General features: G+C 46.0%; 1 pseudogene across 9 annotated transcripts in view; it reads left to right on the plus strand.

Annotated features, from left to right (window-relative positions):
* Positions 1–3,488: 3,488 nt before the first annotated feature.
* The window catches only part of LOC146351768 (protein CFDP2 pseudogene), a 58,909-nt pseudogene continuing 41,468 nt past the window's right edge, over positions 3,489–20,929 (plus strand). For 4 of the 9 annotated variants that reach the window (XR_014789659.1, XR_014789661.1, XR_014789664.1 and 1 more), the window contains exon 1: positions 3,489–19,157. The product of XR_014789659.1 is annotated as a protein CFDP2 pseudogene, transcript variant X6 (transcript). Of the gene's footprint in view, positions 19,430–20,929 lie in introns of all 9 variants that reach the window. The other 5 variants (XR_014789663.1, XR_014789665.1, XR_014789662.1 and 2 more) reach the window with 4 other exon arrangements.

The raw sequence follows: 20,929 nt of genomic DNA on the forward strand, positions 1-20,929 counted from the left end.
TACCGCAGGGTATTCTCATATTGGCCATTTGATTTTTCATTTTCCAAATGCAAAGGCAAGCTAACAAGACTATATCAACTTAAAGTATGGTTGTTAACAGAGGACAATACATTTAACGTATATATTCTTTTACTTTATTGCAAAAATATGGATGGAACCTATTGGTCACTTGGAGGTTTTCTTTGTAGTTCTTCATAATGGCAAATTATATTTCGGGTGAAATCCTATCGGGATAGTTGGCTACTTCCAAACTCAGCCGAGAGGCGGCCAGCTATCCAGTGCAGGGGCAGGCGGAGCACGGAGGGGATCCTTGTCTCTGTGCTCCAGCCGCTCTGCAGTTGCAGTTGGACAGCCAACTTTGGCTGTCTAGCTGGGGACGTCAGAGCAGGTTGGGGGGTGGAGATGGCCATAGAATCATAGAATAGGGTTGAAGGGGCCTACAAGGCCATCGAGTCCAGTCCCCTGCTCAATGCAGGAATCCAAGTCAGAGCATCCCTGACAGGTGGCTGTCCAGCCTTGTCTTGATGCCTCCGGTGTGGGAGAGCCCACCGCCTCCCTAGGGAATTGGTTCCATTGTCGCATTGGTCTTACAGTCAGGAAGTTTTTCCTGATGTTCAGCCGGAATCTGGCTTCCTGTCACTTGAGCCCATTATTCCGTGTCCTGCACTCCGGGATGATCGGGAAGAGATCCTGGCCTTCCTGTCTGTGACAACCTTTCAAGTACTTGAAGAGCGCTATCCTGTCTCCCCTCAGTCTTCTCTTCTCCAGGCTAACCATGCCCAGTTCTTTCAGTCTCTCTTCATAGGGCTTTGTTTCCAGTCCCCTGATCATCTTCGTTGCCAGATGGCGTATAGGAAGCATTGTAACAGTGCCCCCCCAGGAACGCCCCCTATTCACCCACTCTGCACGGCAGTTATGAGCGCGGAGAAGGGGACGAACCGTGCCGCCTACGAGGAGGTAGGGGAGGCGGTGGGGAGCGTGGTTCCTGAGAACCGAGCTCAGAGCCTTGGCTCCAGGCTCAGTTCCCAGAAACCGAAAAATCCTAAAATCCTTTTCCATAATCTGAGGAAAGGGTTGAGAGATGTCACTGCATATGTCCCTGATTTGTATATGTAATAAAACCAAGCCATATTTTATAAAAATCAGCTATTTTCACATTGCCTTTAGCTAATTTTAAGTTGCTACATCAGTGGTTCTGCTATGGCTCTTTGCCACAGCTCCACTTTTGATCCAAAAAAGGAAGCTAAAGTCAAAGAGTATACATAAGGTTATGGGAAAATATCTGAACGATTGCAGTCTTCCAAAGACGGCACTGCACATGCGTATTACTTCAACACACAATTAACTTTCCTCTTAGGGTGCTTCCAGATGAGGCTTTTGTTCTGCAATCGCCCCCGCCTCATTCACTGAATTTTACAGGAAGTCCAGACAATATTGTTCTCAATTCTCCCATGTTTTCCCACTGCCACCACTTGTTCCATCTTTTTTTTTTCTTTTCAGAATAAAGCCATTAAGGGCACAATCCTATGCATGTTTAGACAGAAAAAGAGTCCTACAACTCCCAGTATCCCTTCAGACTGCCATGCTGGGTGGGGCATGCTGGGAGTTGTATGACTTTTTTTCTGTCTAAAAATGCATAGGATTGCACCCTAAATGAGTAAAATGATCCTTAGAAACGTGTTGTTTTGGTTTCTTGAACATGTATAACCCACCTGTGTAGCCCACCCAGAAGTATCTCATGCTAGTTGCCTCTCTGCTTGTGTCAAGACACAGGTCCTTACTCTGGGTCTTGGATCAGTTTCAGCAAGGGCATGGGAGGATACATCTCAGAGCTCCCGTAGGCTAGACAGTATTACATCCAAATGCTCCATAAGGGAAACCTCCTGCCTTCCAGGAATATTCTGTCTAATCAATGCAAAGGTACAGAGATGGCTGACAAGCCATGGAAGTGATACCCAATCCGTGTTATTTGTCATCAGTGTATCCCACAACTCAGAAAAGCTTCATCAGTTGGATTTTCTGTTTGGCATGCAAGGGTTAAATCTATAGGCCTGTCTGTCTTTTAAAAAAAGGAAGAAAAAAAGATTGCAAACCAAGCTTCCTGACCAGAGCACTTACAATTACAATCTACCATTAGCAAAAGTGAGGAACATTTAAACTTAGGATGTTACATAACTGAAAATAATTGAGGGATCATGAGACTGGATAAAGCAGGCCTTTGCATGTCTACAGTTGTGTGCGACTCCAGTATATGCTGCAGAAGTTCATATCATTGCCAGTGGAGGAACACAGAGGAGACAACAGAAGAAGGGGAGGTAGATTAAGTCAGGGATAAACAGGAGAAGAATATGCATTTATTTCAGTTAATAAGCTTGGCTACAGTAGAGTATGCAGAACAAGGAGTTGTGTCAAAGATTCATTGAAACAGAGTCTTTCAATATTTGCTTCTGAAAACCAGGCATCTATAACAGTGCAATTTAAGCATGCATACAGACAGAGACAGACACAAACACAGAGCACTTAACCTCAGGTGGATCCACAGTTGGCTACAGAATCTGATTCCAAGAGTGCTTATCAATGGGAACTTCTCAACCTGGGGAGAGGTAACGAGCAGGGCTCAGTCCTGGGCCCAGTGCTCTTCAACATTTTTATTAATGACTTGGAAGTGGAGGTGCAGGGAATGCTGATCAGATCTGCAGATGACACAAAATTGGGCGGGATAGCTAATACTTTGGAAGACAGAAACAAAATTCAAAGTGATCTTGTTAGACTGGAGCAATGGGCAGAAAACAACAGAATGAATTTTAATAGGGATAAATACCATGTTCTGCACCTAGGAAAAAGAAACCAAATGCACAGTTACAAGATGGGGGATACATGGCTCAACAACACTACAAGCGAGAAGGGTCTTGGAATTGTTGTCGATCACAAGCTGAATATGAGCCAACAATGTGATGTGGCTGCACAAAAGGCCAATGCTCTTTTGTGCTACATTAATAGAAGCATAGCTTCCAAATCCCGGGAAGTACTAATTCCCCTCTACTCAGCACTGGTTAGGGCTCATCTGGAGTCCTGTGTCCAGTTCTGGGCACCTTACTTTAAGAAGGATGCAGACAAGCTGGAGAGGGTTCAGAGGAGGGCAACAAAGATGATCAGGGGACTGGAAACAAAGCCATGTGAAGAGAGCCTGAAAGAACTGGGCATGTTTAGCCTTGAGAAGAGAAGACTGCAGGGAGATAGGATAGCGCTCTTCAAGTACTTGAAAGGTTGTCACAGAGAGGAAGGCCAGGATCTCTTCTCGATCATCCCAGAGTGCAGGACACGGAATAATGGGCTCAAGTTACAGGAAGCCAAATTCCAGCCAAACATCAGGAAAAACGTCCTGTCTGTTAGAGCAATACGACAAATGGAACCAATTACCTGGGGAGATGGTGGGCTCTCCCACACTGGAGGCATTCAAAATGAGGCTGGACAGCCATCTGTTGGGGATGCTCTGACTTGGATTCCTGCACTGAGCAGGGGGTTGGACTCTATGGTCTTATAGGCCCCTTCCAACCCTACTATTCTATGATTCTAGTTTCCCTCCCAAAATAAAGATACACATTTTTATTTTTCACGTCAATCAATGCTCAAATAAAGATAACCACTCCAAGGACAAAAACCATAAAAGAGAACATTGCTATGGTCCCATCCTTTAATGTTCATATAACAGTGCCATTTTCATCAGGGCTTACTAGAAGGGTTTTCCTGTATAGAACTAAATCACCTGTTCCAGGGAGAACACCGCCCCCGCCCATACACGCACACACAATGGCCATTCTAATAGTCGATAATTTGCAACTACAAATGGATATACATCAAAGATGGTCCATTAATTTGCATGGAGGCTAGCTGGCAGAAAAACAGGCCAAGCAAGCTGAAAACAGCACAGGAGAAAGGCCTCCCTATCCATCTTATTAATAATTATTAGCTGCACCTTATGTCATGTATCCTATGTCATGTGGTGTAAGGTAGGCTGAGAGGAGAGTTATTGATGCCAAAGCTACCTATTTAGGGGGCCAATTCAAACAAACCATTAGTTGTTTTCAGAATGTGGGTTGCTTCACTCAACGCACTTCCTGCAGCCTTGCCCTGTGTAAGGTGTGCCTGTGAACTCCTGAGAGTTGTTTACTCTTGTAGAGAAAAACATTGCTCTGCACACAGATTGCAAATCTTCTTTTTAGGGTTTTATTTGCAGACAAGGTCTAGAAAGCATCACACCCGTCCCCTGCTGTCTGGCAAAACAGAGTGCCACAAGAGTGACATTTCTAGAAAACGGTCAGTTCTTTCCAGCTTTGCTTGCCTGATTCCCTGGGTTGAGGAACAATTGCCCCTGGGCCAGTTGTTGAGTGGCAAACTGTGCGTGCTCCACACAAAGCATACGGTTACGTGTATATGTGAAAGAGCGCATCGCACATATAGAGTGGGAAATGCTACTCTATCAACTCAGCACTATACAGCAACATGTGGTAAATGTCTCAGTAAGAGAAACAGAGCTATGAATGCCACTGATATTGTTGGGCAACAAAGCCAGCCAGACGTGTGGCTTGGGTTCTTGCTTCATCTTCTTGCATGAAAGGGATCAAGCCTACCTCACTGTGTAGCAAGTGCTTAACAAATTGTTACTGTTTTCATTAGTAGTGGAGAGAGAACAGCACCACTGCACCGTGTCAAGGGCCTGAAGATCAGCAGCACGCAAGTGAGCAGAGGAGAAGCAATCATGGGCTCCACTTACACTTCTGGCTATCCATTCATGTGTTGGATGAGGTTTATAGGGTAAGAGAGCTAGACTGCAAGACTCCCATGGTTGTTTGGGGGAGGGGGGAAGGAGAGAGCGAAATGGAGGGAAGGGGTGGTTAGGAAGGAGTCACATAATCTGTCTCTCTGGAGGCTCCCACCCAGACCATCTGGCAACTCACCTATGTGTTTGGTAGAGATCCATATACAGCAGCCAAGGAGCTGCATATTTGAGAATTCAGCACCACTCAGCTGCGACTGCGTCAGAAACATGGGGAGAGTCAGTCGAGGCAGCACATAAGCTTCAGAAGCTCTTCATGTCCAAGAAAAAGGGCCAGGTTGAGAGCCATGAGACAAAACGGAAACAACGTAGCCAATCGCTTTTCTTTACCAAGTTCAGGGATGTCTAGGATGACACAGAGTCACAGTACTCTGGAACACAGAACTTTCAACAGCATGATCCAGAGGTATTGAGGCTTGTTAGAAAGCTACTCGCCTGGCTAGAGTCTGCACCCAAAACCAGCTCCCTTACTCATCCTAAGCTGTTTATACCCTGGCTTTCTTCAGAATTTTCTAGCATCTCTAGGCACAATGCAAGAAGTGGTTCTCAGGATTCTGACACATATTGTGATCACCCAGATTAAAATTTAAGTCACCTGAGATGTGTGTAGATTAGTGAGATTCATGTTTATGTGAAAGGAATTACCTGTGGTCTAGGTTTGCTTCTGCAAATTAACTAGATGTTTAGTGTAGAATTGCCAAGAATTGCCATTCTTCATTCAATAACGGGCATCTACATAACATCAAATTGCCGTCCTCTTGTGTTTTCAGAGTTAATAAGTAATTTATTCAGGAAACATGGGCAACATAAAACCTCAGGTTTGGGGAGATGGTTATTAAACAGGGGTGGGGGGTATATGAGCCATTAATTACACTTTTTTAATGGCTGGATCAAACACTGACATTTGCTAGAAAGGTGTGCAAGATCTTACATTTCCATAGTGTGAACACCCAGAGGCAGAAACTGTATCAAGGGTTTGGCCCCTGCCATGGCCCATGTACCTGTGGGGATCTCACAGCTGAGAGCGCCCTGGCCGCCACTGCTCCTCCTTGTCTTTGCCACCTGCTCACTGGCCTGCCCTTTCCTCTGGCACGCAGAGGGTGAGCAAGCGGTGAGTAGGAGGAGCAGCTGCCACGGTCTCTTCATTTGCTTGCCCACCAGCTCTCTCCAAGGCAAGTGTGTGAGCTGTGGTGGGGTGAGGAGGAGGAGAAAGCAGGAGCTAGTGGGGCTGTGGCAGTGGGGCTGTGGAGGAGTGGCCCCATTATGTATTTATTTATTACATTTATATCCTGCCTTTTCTCTTCCTCAAGGAACCTAAGGTGGCATACATAATCCTCCTCTCCATTTTATCCTCACAACAGCAACCCTGTGAGGTAGGTTGGGCTGAGAGTCTTTGACTGGCCCAGAGTCACCCAGTTAGCTTCCATGGCCGAGTGGGAACTAGAACCCGGATCTCCCAGCTCCCGGTCCGACACTGGCTCTCATTGAGTGTATTGTTATGCTCGCCCCACTTCTTCAAGCCATGTGAAGTTCAACGTTTACCTGGGCTCAGTTTCCTTTGAAAGGAGGCCATTGGAGGGTTATGGCATTTCATAATTATTTGCAAATATACTGGTTGAGCAAGCATAGGTGTCTGCACAGTTTAACACTCCAAGAAACAGCTAAATCCACTGCCCCACACAGATCTCCAGAGAGAGAGAAAAGCAGCCCCCTGTGCAATGTTTACAGAGCCCAAAGCTTTCCGCCTCTTCCTCTGTATCCCACCGAAAATTGTAGTCTGTCCCCTTTGTTCTGTTTCCCAGACACACACTGACACACACTTAAATTATATTATCCTTAGCTAATGTGGGAGAAGCTATGTCCCCTTTGGGGAATTTCCTATTCAAAGCATTCCAGAATTGTCCTGTATCAAAAATCAGTTGTTTTAACAATTAGCTCCCATAGAATCGCATCACCTGAATAGCCCAGGATATTAACGTTCCTTTGCCAAGTCCAAAGCCCTGGCCAGGTATTGCCTTAATTTAAGGCAACCCACAGGGATAGTGTTATTTATAGAAAGATGATGGTAAAACTTATTACAGTTGGGATGCAGAACCTCTGGTTCGTGGGTGTAATCCAGCCTGCGGAGGTTCTGCATCTGGCCCACGGAGCTTCCTTAGTTCCCCTAGAGGGTGAGGCTTGAACTCCAAGCTCTGCCCCCTGAAGCTCCACCCCTTGGAAGAATGCCCCCTAGAAGAACAGGGGACTTGCCCAGCAGTGAGAGGAGCAGGCATTTTTCCCAGTGCCAGCCAATAGGCTTTGTGGAGCATATGTCACCCCCAGCACTGGCTCAGTCCCTTCTCCATACTGAGAGAATGAAGCTCCGTGCCTTTCTCAGCACAGAGAAAAGCAAAAGAGGGGGTGATGTCAGTGGGTGTGGCTATCCCCGCTGACATCATCTAGCCCACGGAGAGCCCACATGGGGGAGCAATTCAGAACCCACCCCATTCTAGTTCTGCACCTGTGCACTACAATATCTTGACCAAGCAGCCCCCCCCCCCCCACACACATATACTGACATAAAACCCCTGGAGCCGACACTGTCCAGGGAATCAGAACCTCTTCATCCAGAGACAGAAACGTTAGTCACTAAGGAGACAAAGGGGAACGACCGTAACAAATTTCACGCAGACATCAGAACAGGACATTTTCAAGACAGCTCATTTGCAAGAACAGCTAAGTGGTCTGGGAGCCAAAGGGCAGCAAGGTCAAAGAGGCAGGCATGGGGTGGGGCCACGTTTCAAATATTTATTTGAACTAACCAGACAAATATTTAGCTATAGCCATCTAATCTGATTACTAAAGGTTACTAGCAAATATTAGCTGCCTAGAGCTGCACTAACTGAGGTGGCGCCACGGAGGGCACAGCTGTTATCTACAAATTAGGAAAAGTAAAGATGAAGGGCCAAATGGTGTAGTTTGCCCTTTTAGTTTTCCATGAGGGAGTGATCCCAGTACTGTGCCTGCAAGATCCTCCTTCCCCCAGTTCTCAGCTTTGTATGACACCAATGTGCCACAATGAACACTAGTAACTTGTCAACATAGCATCAGTGGCCCACACCACAATAGCAAGGAGTCGCCATGCAAGGTGCCTGCTCATCATGACATCGAACTGATGCACAGATTTGCTTCCTCCTATGTTCATTGGATGGTGCGCAGATGGCAAAAGCATATTGCTGAGGAGCAATGGGTTGAAAGTACCTTCTCCCTTACTGCTACCAATTTATTTGTTTGTTAAATGTATATCCTGCCCAACTGGAAGATGCCCTCGAGGCGATTTACAATCATAAAAAACCCAAATCAATCAAATAACAACCAAAGCATGAAACACAACAATTATCAACATATTAAAACATTAAAAATATTTTAAAAATATTAACGAGCCACGAGTAAGGTTAATAATCAGAGCAATAGTTTAAAGATTAAATGCCTGCTGGAAGAGGAAAAAGTCTTAACCTGGTGTCTAAATGAATACAGTGAAGAGCTCCCTGGGAATGTTATTCCACAGATGTTATTCCACAGAGTAGTCTCTTTCCCTGGCAGCCGCCTGTCGCATCACTATAGCCAGTGGCATTCAGAGAAAAGCCTCTGAATTTGATCTTACTCATTGGGCAGAAACATGCGGGAGGAGGCGATCCTTCTGGTACATTGGTCCTAAGTCATTCAGGGAGCAATCCTGCTGGGATAGGCAGCTGCCCCTGAGCTCGGAGGTGACCGCCTATCCAGTGCAGGGCAGGAGAAGCGCAGAGGGGATTGTCCCCTCCGTGCTTTAGCTGCCTTGCATTTGCAGCCAGACAGCCGATTTTGGCTGTCAAGTCGCGGGAAGGTGGAGTGGGGGAAGCAGCTGCCAGATGACACGTTGGATGTGTCGTACCAGCATTTCTGCCTTCCCCACCCTGGAACGCCTGCTGGAACACTCCATTTTCGTGTATTGTTTTCGTGTATCTTCACTCAGAGTTCGAAGCCTGCAGCTGGGCAATACACCACTCCACACTCCTCTTCTGAGCGCGGACCTATGAGGCAGCGCGGGAGGGTGGGGAAGTCAGTTCTCAGGGAATCAACCTTGGAGCATGAGCTCCGAGGTCGGTTCCCAGAAACCGACGTATCCTATGGCCATCTAGCCACTAACTAGTGACCATAGGATTGCGCCCTTAGGGCTTTAAAGGTCAGCACCAACACTTTGAATTGGGCCTGGAAACTGACTGGCAAGCAGTGCAGTTGATGCAACACTGGAGTGATATGTTTGAAACAGCCAGTTCCAATAAGGACTTTCCCTGCTCTATTCTGCACTAATTGCAGAATTAAGAACTAACTAAGTTTGAGGACTGTCTTCAGACGCAGCCCCACATATAACACGTTGCAATCGTCCAGGAAGATTACCAGTGCATGAACAACTGTAGCCAGGCTATCTCCGTCCAGGTAGGTTGCAGCTGGTATATCAGCTGAAGTCGATAAAAGGCCCTTCGTGCCACTGAGGCCTCAAGTAACAAAACTGGATCTATGAACACCCTCACACTGTAAACTTGCTCCTTCCGGGGAAATGCAACCCCATTTACAATAGGTTTAATGCCACTCAACCAGACAGATTAACCACCTACTACATGAACCTCCATATATGCAAATATAACATAAACAAAGAGAAAGGGGAAAAACAGTGACAAAAAAAGAAAAGAAAAAAATGACATATAAGCATATCCATTCACAGTAATGTTTCCAACACCATTAATAAAAGAAAGAAGAAAAAGAACCTCCCTCTTGCCTGGGTGGAGGATTTCTCCACATTTAGCAAAAACAGCGCAGCTGTAACGGAGCTTTCTCTTCCAGAGTCTTTGGGGATTTCATGATCAGCACAATGCATGCACTCCCCCGCCCCTTGTTTTTGCTGGTTCCCTCCCATATGTTTCATTGATGCCACCAGCAGATGGCGCTGTTTTATGGCGTGATTTAGGTTTATTACCGCAATTAAGGAGACTTTTAAAATGGCGGATTATCCCCTGAAAACATGAGAGGCATCGGAGGTTGAGAACGTCATGCAAAGGACCCATGAACTTCCATGAGTGAACACTCACGAGTGCACAATAAATGCCTCATGCTGAGATGCTCTGCATCTCAGTTTATTGGCCCTCATCCAATCTATTACCGAGTCCAGGCACCGCATCAGAACAGTCACTGAGTAATTTGCATTTTATGCAGAGGATAGAGTTGAGTACTATAAGAACAAAAGAAGAGCCATGCTGGATCAGACCAAGGGTCCATCTAGTCCAGCATTCTGAATAACACGGATCCTCGTGGGACCCCACTGCTTACATCCCTCCATTGCGAGAATTGACCACTTATTTCTACTCTCTGCTTTCTGTTCTTTAACCAGCTACTGACCCATAAGATTCCATGACTGCTAAGTTTGCTCAGGAGTCTTTAGAGAGGAACTTTGTCAAAAGCCTTTTGGAAGTCCAAGTAAACCATGTCTACTGGATCGCTCCTGTCCACATTTTTATTGACACTCACAAAGAAGTCTAAAAGGTTAATGAGGCAGGACTTACCTTTGCAAAAGTCATGCTGATTCTTTTTAATCAGGGTTTGTCCTTCTATATGAGTACTAATTTTATTGTTAATAATGCTTTCAACCAGTTTTCCCTGAACAGATGTTAAGCTAAGTTTCCCAGATCCCCACTGTATCCCCTTTTTAAAAATTTGTGTTACACTGATCAGCAATTTCACATCTGAGTGAATGTTCTTAAAGCACTCTAGGATGGATACCATCTTGGCCTGGTGATTTATTAGCTTTCATTTTGTCAATAAGGTGGAGCTCTTCATTTCTTGTCATCACTCTTTGCCACAGTTCCTCAGGCTCCCTTCTTGAAAACATCAGTTCAGGCACAGGTATCTGCTGTTTACCTTCTGCAGTGAAGACAGATGAAAATGATTAATTCAACTTCTCTGCAATCTCCTTATCCTCTTTTAGTATTCCTTTAACTCTGTTGTCATTCAGTGGTTCAACTACCCCTCTAGCTGGTTTCCTACTTCTCATGTATTTAAAGAATTCTTTATTGTTGGCCTTGATGTTATTTGCGATGTGATCCTCAAAATGCCATTTTGCATCTCTTATTGTCTGCTTGTATTTCCTTTGTGCAAATTGGTGTTTCTTTTTGTTCTCCTTGTTTGGGCAAGACTTCCATTTTCGGAAGGAAGCCTTCTTTTCTCTAATAGCATCCTTAACACTGCTCGTTAACCATGCTGGTGACTTGGTGCTACCTTTCCTAACTTGTAGTATACATTCTAGCTGAACTTCTATTATTATGGTTTTGAGTAACCTCCAAGCTTTTTGGAGAGGTTTTACCCTCTTGACTACCCCTTTCAACTTCCTTTCCACTAGTTCCCTTGTTTCAGAGAAGTTTCCTCTTTTGAAGTCAAATGTGTCTGTGTTGGCAATTCTCCAGTTAAATATAAATTACAATGATACCAGTGTGGTCACTGTTTCCAACTGATTTGACCACACTCACATCCCGCACTGGATATGCAGTGTCATCTGCATATTGACAACACTTCCCTCCATCCCCCTGGACAATCTTCCTCAGCAGTTTCATATAGATGTTAAAAAATCATGGGGGACAAAATAGGGCCCCAAGGAGACTCCACGAGGCAGAACTATAGTCCTCAAGAGGCAGAACTATAGTCCCCCAACACCCCCTTCTAGAACCGGCCATCCATGTAGGAGCAGAACTTCTGTAAAACTGTACCTCCAACTTCCGATTCAGACAGCCTCCCCATACCATGGTTGATGGTGTCAAAAGCCACTGACAGTTCTAGGAGAACCAGCAGAGAGACACTTCCCCTGTCCCTCCCTCAGCAAAGGTGATCCTACAAGGTTTTAGGCCCCACAAAGCAGGCCTAAAACTCAAGTGAAATGGGTCCAGCATTAGGACTTGCCTGAACAACCATTGCTGGCTTTGTCATTCTGCAAATGTGAGGCCCGTAAAGCAGAGACCTCCCATATTTCTTGAGAAAACCACCTGGCAGATAGCATAAGCTACCACAAAGAAACAGTAAATAGCAGTTATAGCATTAAACTGAGAGAACAGGAAAATCCCTACTTAATTGCTTCACCTTTCAAGACACTGCTTTGTTTCTCTTCCCCTTTTAAAAAACTTTTTAGAAAAAACATCTCCCTCCCTCCTCACCACCCCCTTATATAACATCAGTATTTCAGTTCTGTCTCATCTGCACCCATTTTGCAGGCCCCTGTGTGGAATGAGTCTGTATGAAGTGCATCCTACATGCCATATCATTGTGGTCTGCTAATACAAGAAATAGTGTTTGTTTTCTTTTATGATTTTAACTTGGAAGCTGCCCGGGAAATATTTATATTGAAGGGCAGCCTATGAATGAAGGCAACCGGCAGATGTTTTCTCTGCCTGTTTGGCGTTTTCACCATTTATTTATTTGCTTGCTTGCTTGCTTGCTTGTTTGCTTGCCGCCCATCTGGCCAGCCACTCAGCCACTCTAGGCAGCGTACAATACTAATAACACGAAATACAATGAATTTACATAATCGACTGAACAAAACAGCATAACAAAACAACACTGCTCTAAAAAACCCTAACCCACCCCAAATGCTCACCAGAACAACCAGGTTTTTAAAACCCAGCAGACACTCATCAAAGAGGGGGCATGGCGGAGGTCACTAGGGAGGGAATTCCACAGACTGGGGGCCACCACAGAAAAGGCCCTCTCCTTAGTCCTCACCAGCCTAGCTGTCCTGGCTGATGGGACAGACAGAAGGCCTACCAAGGCTGATCTCGTTGAGTGGCATCCCTGGTGTTTTTGGAGGCGCTCCTTAAGAAAGACTGGGCTGGAACCATATAGGGTTTTAAAGGTCAATGCCAACACCTTGAATTGGGCCTGGAAAACAACTGGTAACCAGTGCAACTCCTTCAGCACTGGAGACATGTGTTCTCGCCAATGGCTGCCTTTAATCAGGCGGGCTGCCACGTTCTGCACCAGCTGCAACTTCCGAACCATCTTCAAGGGTAATGTCAAGGGCTCCTTGGAGGCCTGTCTCAGACTAATCCAGTAGCCAAGTCCAGACACAGACAAAGGGATTCTTTTCAAAGTTTTATTCCTCTTTTACAACTTAACAACTCTACTGTTAGCAACTAGATATGAGCAGCAGAGTACCTATGCCCTAAGTTGGAACAGTTGGTCCCCGTTTGAAGGAGAATCACTGGCAGACCCTGAACTTATGGGCTAGGGAGCGTCCCTTCCCTTTTCCCTTGGATCCTCTGGGCGCAACCGTTGTTTGCGCGCCAACCAGGCACTACGCCTCCTTTCCGTGCCCTCCATTTGGCGCCGCTCCCTACATCGGCGTCACGCATCCAGCAAGTCTGCTTCCCACGCTGTCTCACTCCCGGGACTGCTATCTATGCTAGGAATGCCGGTGGGAGGAATCTCTGTCAGCTGTTGGCCCTGGGAAGGATGAGCGCGCTCCTCTCCCAGGAGCAGCTGCTCCTCCTCAGAATCAGAACTACTCTGGGATTCTATGGGCTCAGTGTCCACCCTGACAGGTAACCCCACAGAGAGTGCATTGCAGTAGTCTAGGCAAGAGGAGACCAGGGCATGAACTGCTGATGGGAGCAGATGGTCAGGGAGATAGGGGCACAGCTGCCGTATCAGATGGAGTTGGTACAGTGCTGCCTGGCTCACAGCTGATACCCGAGACTCCATGGACAGCTGGGAGTCTAAAATGACCCCCAGACTGTGGACCTGGTCCTTCAGGGGTAGCCACACCCCATTAAGCACCAGATCAACCTCCCCAACCTCCCCTTGTCTCCCACAAAAAGTACTTCGTTTTGTCGGGGTTCAGTTTCAGCTTAGTCCTTCCATCCAGCCACTCACCAACTCCAGACATTTGGACAGAGTTTCTACAGCCAACCTTGGCGAGGATTTAAATGAGAGGTAGAGTTGCACGTCATCCGCATATTGGTGACACTGCACCCCAAACCTCCTGATGATAGCCCCCAGTGGCTTCATATAGATGTTAAATAACATCGGAGAGAGAATAGAACCCCATGGCACCCCTTAAATGAGCAGCCAAGGGTCTGAAGTCTCCTCCCTCAGAGCTACCCTCTGGTACCTGCCAGAGAGGAAGGAACGGAACCACTGTAATACGGTGTCCCCTACGCCCAACCCCTCCAGGCAGTCCAGGAGGATACCATGGTTGACGGTATCAAAAGCCACTGAGAAATCGAGGAGAACAAGGAAGGAGCATTCGTCCCTATCCAGAGCCATCCCCATATCATCCACCAAGGCGACCTTGAGTTTGATATCACACAAAATACCAGATATTTATAACACCCAGTTCTTCAAGAGCTCCACTGGTTACCATTCTGTTTCTGGGCTAATTTCTAACCTATAAAGCCCTATATGGTAGCCTGGGTCTCCCCTATGCAACATCCCAACAACTGAGGTCCACTGATGAATCTTTTCTGTGGCTAGATGGCCTTTGAAAATCAACAGGACCTGACTGTTTGCCACCTTGAGTGTACGGATTTAAGAGTGTAGTCCCATCTAGGCTGCAATACTAGTATACACAGTTATTGGGGAGTAAGTCTCATTGAACTCTGTGGGACTTACTTCTGAGTAGACATGCATAGGATTGTGCTGTTCACCTTTCTAGTCCACCTAAATGAGGCCAAGCTTTTAAATCCTTAAACTCTTAAGGTTTTTACAGTGCAAACCTAAGCATTTCTACTCAAGAGTAAGCCCACTAGAGTGTAATGAGGCTTGCAGCCTCAACCTCCAAATGAGACACAGTTTTGTTTGTAATATTTTCCCTGCCATTGAGATAATGTGACTGATTCCACTGTATTTTTCCTCATGGACACTTTAATATTGTTCTCTCTGAGTTGATGATAACTACCCAAACAAAATAAAATAAATATACATGAAACAGATAGCTTTTAAAGTTGATGCTTGTGATCTAGTTCTAGTTGATGCTAGAAATACCTGGGCACTGCCAGGGTGGCTTGGTGGAAAGAGCTTGGCAGTTTGTATCATTTCAGGGAGCACAGCAATTTTGTAGACCACCCTTCCCAAAAATGGCACCCTCCAGATGTGTTGGACTACAACTCTCAGCATCCCCCAGCCAGCCAGCCCTTTCCAGCATCGCCTGGCTGGCTGGGGGATGCTGAATCCATACAGGTTCAATGGTGGGGGGGGGGCAGGGGAGATACACTCTGATACTGAATATTCTTATGGCCACAAGCTTAGGTAGCTGTAAAAGAGGATTAAACACATTCATGGAGGATGTGCTATCCAAGGGTATTATAGCTTTTCCACATGAAGCATTTATTGTGTGCTCGTCAATCCCCCCTCACGGTTGTTTAGATGATGTCATGACCTTCCAGTTTCGCTTCTGTGTCTAACCAGCACTTTATGTGAGTTTTTTTTAAAGCAGGGAAAATGTGGCATTTAATTGCAAAAGCAAAAGAAAGTGCAGTTCCTCTTGTGTGTTTCCGCTATTCCTGGATATCACAGTACCACCTAGAGGTTATGTAGCGGAAAAGCAGGAAAGGAAAAGCTGTTTGTGTAGTGCTCAGATCTCAATTCTGTGACAAAACCTGAAGCAGATACAGTGGATTAAGAGCTGATTAACTGCCTTGTGTAGAAAAGCTCTTAGTCATGGTAGTTATATAGAAACTCCATGTTCTGTAGCAGCATGTGGTGTCACTAAATACCATTTCCTGGTGAACAACAACAGGAGAGGATTGTTGCCTTGACGCTCTGCTTGTTGGCTTTCCAGAGGCATTTGGTTGGCCACCGTGCAAGCATATAGCTTTACTGTATGCATGGAGCCAAGGTGCTTCCGTGCCCTGGATAGCTCCTTAAGAGTTCTGACAGATTCCAACTGAAACTTGGAGCAGATTCACCGGCCTACAGACATTGTAGCCACCAGCCTCCACTGCATGGCGCTTTTCATGCAGAAAAGACTTAAAATATATGATGCGCCCAATCTCACCTTCAGCCTGAAGCTGGACGGTTACTGCCCAGAATACTGCCTCATCTACCCCCCTCCTTTTGTGTAACATGTAGATGGGCTCTAAAACTACAAACGAGCAATCGTTTGGTCATGTGATCAAGAATTTGGCTAAATGAAATAGTTTTAGAGTTTTGAACTACAGGCGGAGGAACGTATTCAGAACCTGCTGAATCCAGGTGGGGGCTGGAGTGGAGAAGGCCTTCCTGTTCAGAGTTGTCTTTGACCATGCTTTATAAAAACATACATGCCCAATTGGCCTCAGACAAGGAGGAGAACCAATCTTTATGAATTTACCTATACAAAGCGTGGCTTGAAATGATCCTTCATAACTCATGGACAGTGATTAAAGTTTTAAGGGTCTTGTTTAAAAAAAAAACAAACATCCATCAGTTGTGTTCCACACCTACAACCAAGAAAAAGCATCTGTCAGCATTGAGTCTTGGATGTGTAGTTTAAATGCTCCCCAGCATAAAATGCAGAGGCAAGCAAAAAGCGGAAAGTTTAGCATAACACATGACTGTAAAGAGGATTAGTTTTGTAACAGAGGAATAAATGTTTGCTCAAGGTTCAGATTCCTGCATCTCTGGAGGAGAAATTAATTGGATCTGAGCCTTACATGTCTAATTTCTGAAGGCCTTGTCAGCACTCACTAGCTGCTCAGCCTGTGTTGGGGGCATTTGGAGTCTCTGCCTATGCCAGCCTTCCCCAACATAGCGCCCTCCGGATGTGTTGAACTATGACTCTCATTGGTCATGCTGGCTGGGGATGATAGGACTTGCAGTCCAACACATATAGAGGGTGCCAGGTTGGAGAAAGCTGGCCTACACAATGATTGAGTTCAAACTATTTGGGAATAGATGTAGGGGCATACTGGCACAATCGTGGTGTGCTTTAAAATGGTGTTAGTAGGAATAGGGACACCATTAATAAGATCAGAGAGTCAAAAGGAACTCAGAGGGTGATCTGGTCAAACCTTCTGCAAGAGCAGACAGTACACACACACACACACATGTTCAGCCAGGGCCTGTGCATTACCAACAGTGATATCTGAGATTCAATCCATCATATGATGTCAGTCAGAACAAGGAAGTGGCTTCCACACCTTTAACAGAAGTGTGCAGAAGGTCTCTGCCATCCTTGAAATGAGTAGAGTGTAACTCTCATGCATCCACATGTGTCTGTGGTTCAGATATTCCTTCTGAGGTTCATGGCAGAGACAAAATATGGCACCAAAGTTCAGGAGTTTACCCTACAACTTGGACATGGTCGAAAAGCAAAGATGGCATACGTTCAGTAGATGGATTGATGGGAAAAGCTGTGCCTGTTGAATTTCTGCCTGGAACACTGCTGTTAAGAAAATGTGGAAGTCCTGGGAACTGGAAGTTCAGAAACAGTGCTTCTGATGATGGCTTTGTAGCCCTGGGGCTTCCATGTGGAGGTGACCCCCGCCCCCTTACTGTGGCATCTTTTAGTGTTCATGAACAGGCATTTACTTACATTTGCACTAGAGACAAGATGCATTCTCTCATCTACTCAGAGATTAACTTTTAGTGATCCTGGGGAAGGAGCTGAATCCTGAACAATGACAGTGTTTGGGGATGCCTTGGAAACGTTTTTTGCATCCCCCAAACGGCAGAAATAGGGGCAGATGAGGACAGTTGGATTGCATGAATTAAGCACCTGGAGGCCTACTGATACTTGGAGTTATGGGTTTGTCATGTATAAGAAACTGATTTCCTGACATGGAAGCAGAGAGGGTCAGAAAAGTGGATCTTGCTGCCAGAGAAGTGGTTGTTCCAATGTACCGCTGCCCTGTAACAGCTGAGTTCATCTCAATGCAGCTCAGAAATATTGTTGATCTTTTCACCTACCTTATTTTGGTTGGAAAAAAGGAAAAATCCCTGATGAGCCTGGAAGAGCGTGATCACCCAGCAAACCTTTCCAATCAACATAGAAATCGGTGACCTAGTAAGTTAGCATGGGCTGGAGCTCCTAACATATTGCTTGAGGGGGAAAAGGTGCCTTCCCCCTCCCAAAGAATTCAGTTGCAAATGTTGGGAATGGGAAAGTGGGAGAGATGATAAATGTGCAGCCAGATACTAGGAGCTATTTGTTAAAGCTAAAGGAGTGGCATCATTCTTTTAGACCAGGGATACACAACCTGCAACCTGGAGGCCGCATGCCCCACCCAGATCTTAATTGTGCCCCCCATCACCAGTACCCTGGCCCTCCACTGCATTCCCTCCCCCAGCGATCCTGATACAGATCGCTCTTTCCCCATTGGTAAAGCACCAACAAGGAAAGAGCGTTTTGTATCAAGATTGCTGGGGGTTTTGTGTGTCTGTGTCCCCTGACCCCTGAGTCAGCATCACTTCCGGCCCTCGAGGTCGAAAGTGTTATGTACCCCTGCTTTAAATGCACCTTTCAAATCAGTCCAGACAATGACCAGCCTATAAAAAAAAATATATTTGCCCAGCTTGTCTATACATACCATGTGGGTCAGTTGTGGCCTAAAAGAGTCAATATTTGAAAGGTTTCCCTTTGCTGGTACCTAAGTGAGTAGTTATTTCAAATCCGAGGTTAAACCATTATCTCTTTGTAGTGAAGGATTAAAACAAGCCATTTGCTACAAGCACAGCACATCTGGGAAATGTTTTTTTGGGGTGGGATCATCGAGCCAAGCACAAAATGATTATGCATGCAGATGAGGACCAAACATGTTAGATTTAAGCATGCATGTACAAATGACCCTTTTTTAGCACATTCATTTCAGTAGGGGCATGCAACATTCCAGTGTGGCAGATCTATGCGTCACCCACTTTGCTGCCTTTAGCGGCACCCATCATGGCAGGGTCACCGCTGTGTGTGTACGGAACCCTCACAGGCTGCATGAACTCAAAGTGGTGCAGGAAGAAAGAAAGAAAGAAGGAAGGAAGGAAGGAAGGAAAGAAGGAAGGAAGGAAGGAAGGAACTAGCTGAACTCAACCACAAGGGAAGGGAGCAAGGGGTGAAGGAATTCTTCTCAGTGTCACAACACTAACAGCATTTTTTGCAAGCTGAGCTTGCCTTCTGCATTCCTGAGATGAGCCCCTTAGCTAGTGCTTATCATGCTTTACCAAGGACATCTTGAGTTGTTAGATGCACTGGCCTTCTCCAAACTGTCCTTGACTAAGAAGAGATACTGACTTATCCGGACAGGAGCCAAGAGAAAGAAAACGAAGAGGCAGCAAAAATAAATATATAAATGTAAGTAAGTAAGTTGATTTGGGACTGGTAGAATTCTATGGCTGCAATCGCAAAAAACAAAACAAACAGCACAAGGCAGTTCTGTAGGAGAAATTCAGGGGTACACATCTGGTTTCTACAGTTAAACATGTGCTTAGCTCTTCCTTAAGAATTAATGGGGGGTTCCTATGTGTTTCGCTTTGGCTGGATCATACCCAGATGCATGACTGTCTTCTCCTTACAGTGGTTTCCAAATTTTCAGGAGCCCTCGTGACATCAGAATTTATTCTAAGGTAACCCTGGATGTTGCTGACAATTCAGTGTGTGGGTATTCTAGTATCTAAGTTCACATGGGTGGTGCCTCTTGGGCTTTCCTGTGGCTCTGCATGAGCAGAGAGTACACTGTAAACCCAGCCCAACACTCCCTTCTGGTTGCCTGTTAAGTATTAACAGAGTAGAGAAGCATGTCCGCCCTTACGTAACTTGTCTTTTCACTGAGAAAATCCAGGCTTCCCTGCCACAACATCTGAAAGCCATTGGAGGCTTATGGTCACAGGAGCAGGATCATTCCATTACACTGTTCATAGTGTTTGAGTCTGATCATATAGCAAACATGCGTAGTGAGGTCTTCTCTCTCTTCCTCCCTCTCCCTCATCTGAGCAGGTTGCAATAACCTGTCGAACTGGTTTTCCTCGATAGCGTGCATTCCAGAGCTAACCACACTGCTGCGCTTCTCCTGCTTGCAGCAAAATCTATAGGGAACTGAACTGGCTTCACCATCATGAAGCTTTCAAGGGCAGCAGGGAGACTGTACCCAAGGGAAGCCCACGTCCAGGGCTCAGCTAAGATTGCCAGATCTAAGGCCTTCATCCTGAAGGTTTGGGGGCTCATTTTCAAGGTGGCAAGTTTAAATCTGATAGTCATCAGTCTCAGATTACTAACTTAGAATCTTGGGCCTAGACATTTTGCAGCGCTAAAATGTTAACGTACAGCTACACAGGTGCACGCCACTTCTGAGTGGTGAGAAGTTTCAGGGGTTCCAGTGCTTACCCAGGATTCAGTTTCCTTAGAAGGAGGCTACTGGAGATGGGGGGAGCAATCCTATGGGGATAGGTGGCCACCTCCAAACTCAGAGGCGACCGCCTATCCAATGCAGGGCGGGTGGAGTGCGGAGGAGATCTTTGCCTCCACGCTCCGGCTGCTCTGCATTTGCAGCTAGACGGCTGAGTTCGGCTGTCTAGCTGCAGCGCTTCAGAGCAGAGGGAGGCAGCTGGACGACCCATAGGAAGCATTGTACCACCGCTTCTGAAGTCCCCACCCTCAGGAACACCCCTTTTCCTCCCGCTCTGTGCTGCTCTTATGAGTGTGGAGCCTGGGACTATCCACACCACCTACGAGGCAGCAGAGGAGGAGGCAGGGAGGCGGTTTTCTGGGAACCAACCTCGGAACATGGGCTCCAGGGTCAGTTCCCGAAAACTGAATAATCCCATGGCTGTCCAGCCACTGTCTAGTGGCCATAGGATTGCGCCCTTACAGTGTTTCTGTGATATAAAGTTTATTTATGCATACATACAGGCTGAGAATAAGAAGAGGGTTCACAGCATCACAGTCATCTAGGGGGAACCCATAGTGCCATAGGATTTCCTTCAGAGAGCAAAGTCAGCTTTTTACCTCCTTTGCAGACCCATTTCTAGTGCAGGCAGACCCCTGCTACACACACAGACCTCATTCACCCCCACCCTTTGTGTAGTGGGGAAAGAAAAATGTATCATTTCTGCCCATCACCTGTGAGT

This window comes from Heloderma suspectum, chromosome 3, assembly GCF_057233095.1.
Source record: "Heloderma suspectum isolate Gila_16-S chromosome 3, 16-S_ref, whole genome shotgun sequence".
In the NCBI taxonomy this organism is placed as follows: domain Eukaryota; kingdom Metazoa; phylum Chordata; class Lepidosauria; order Squamata; family Helodermatidae; genus Heloderma; species Heloderma suspectum.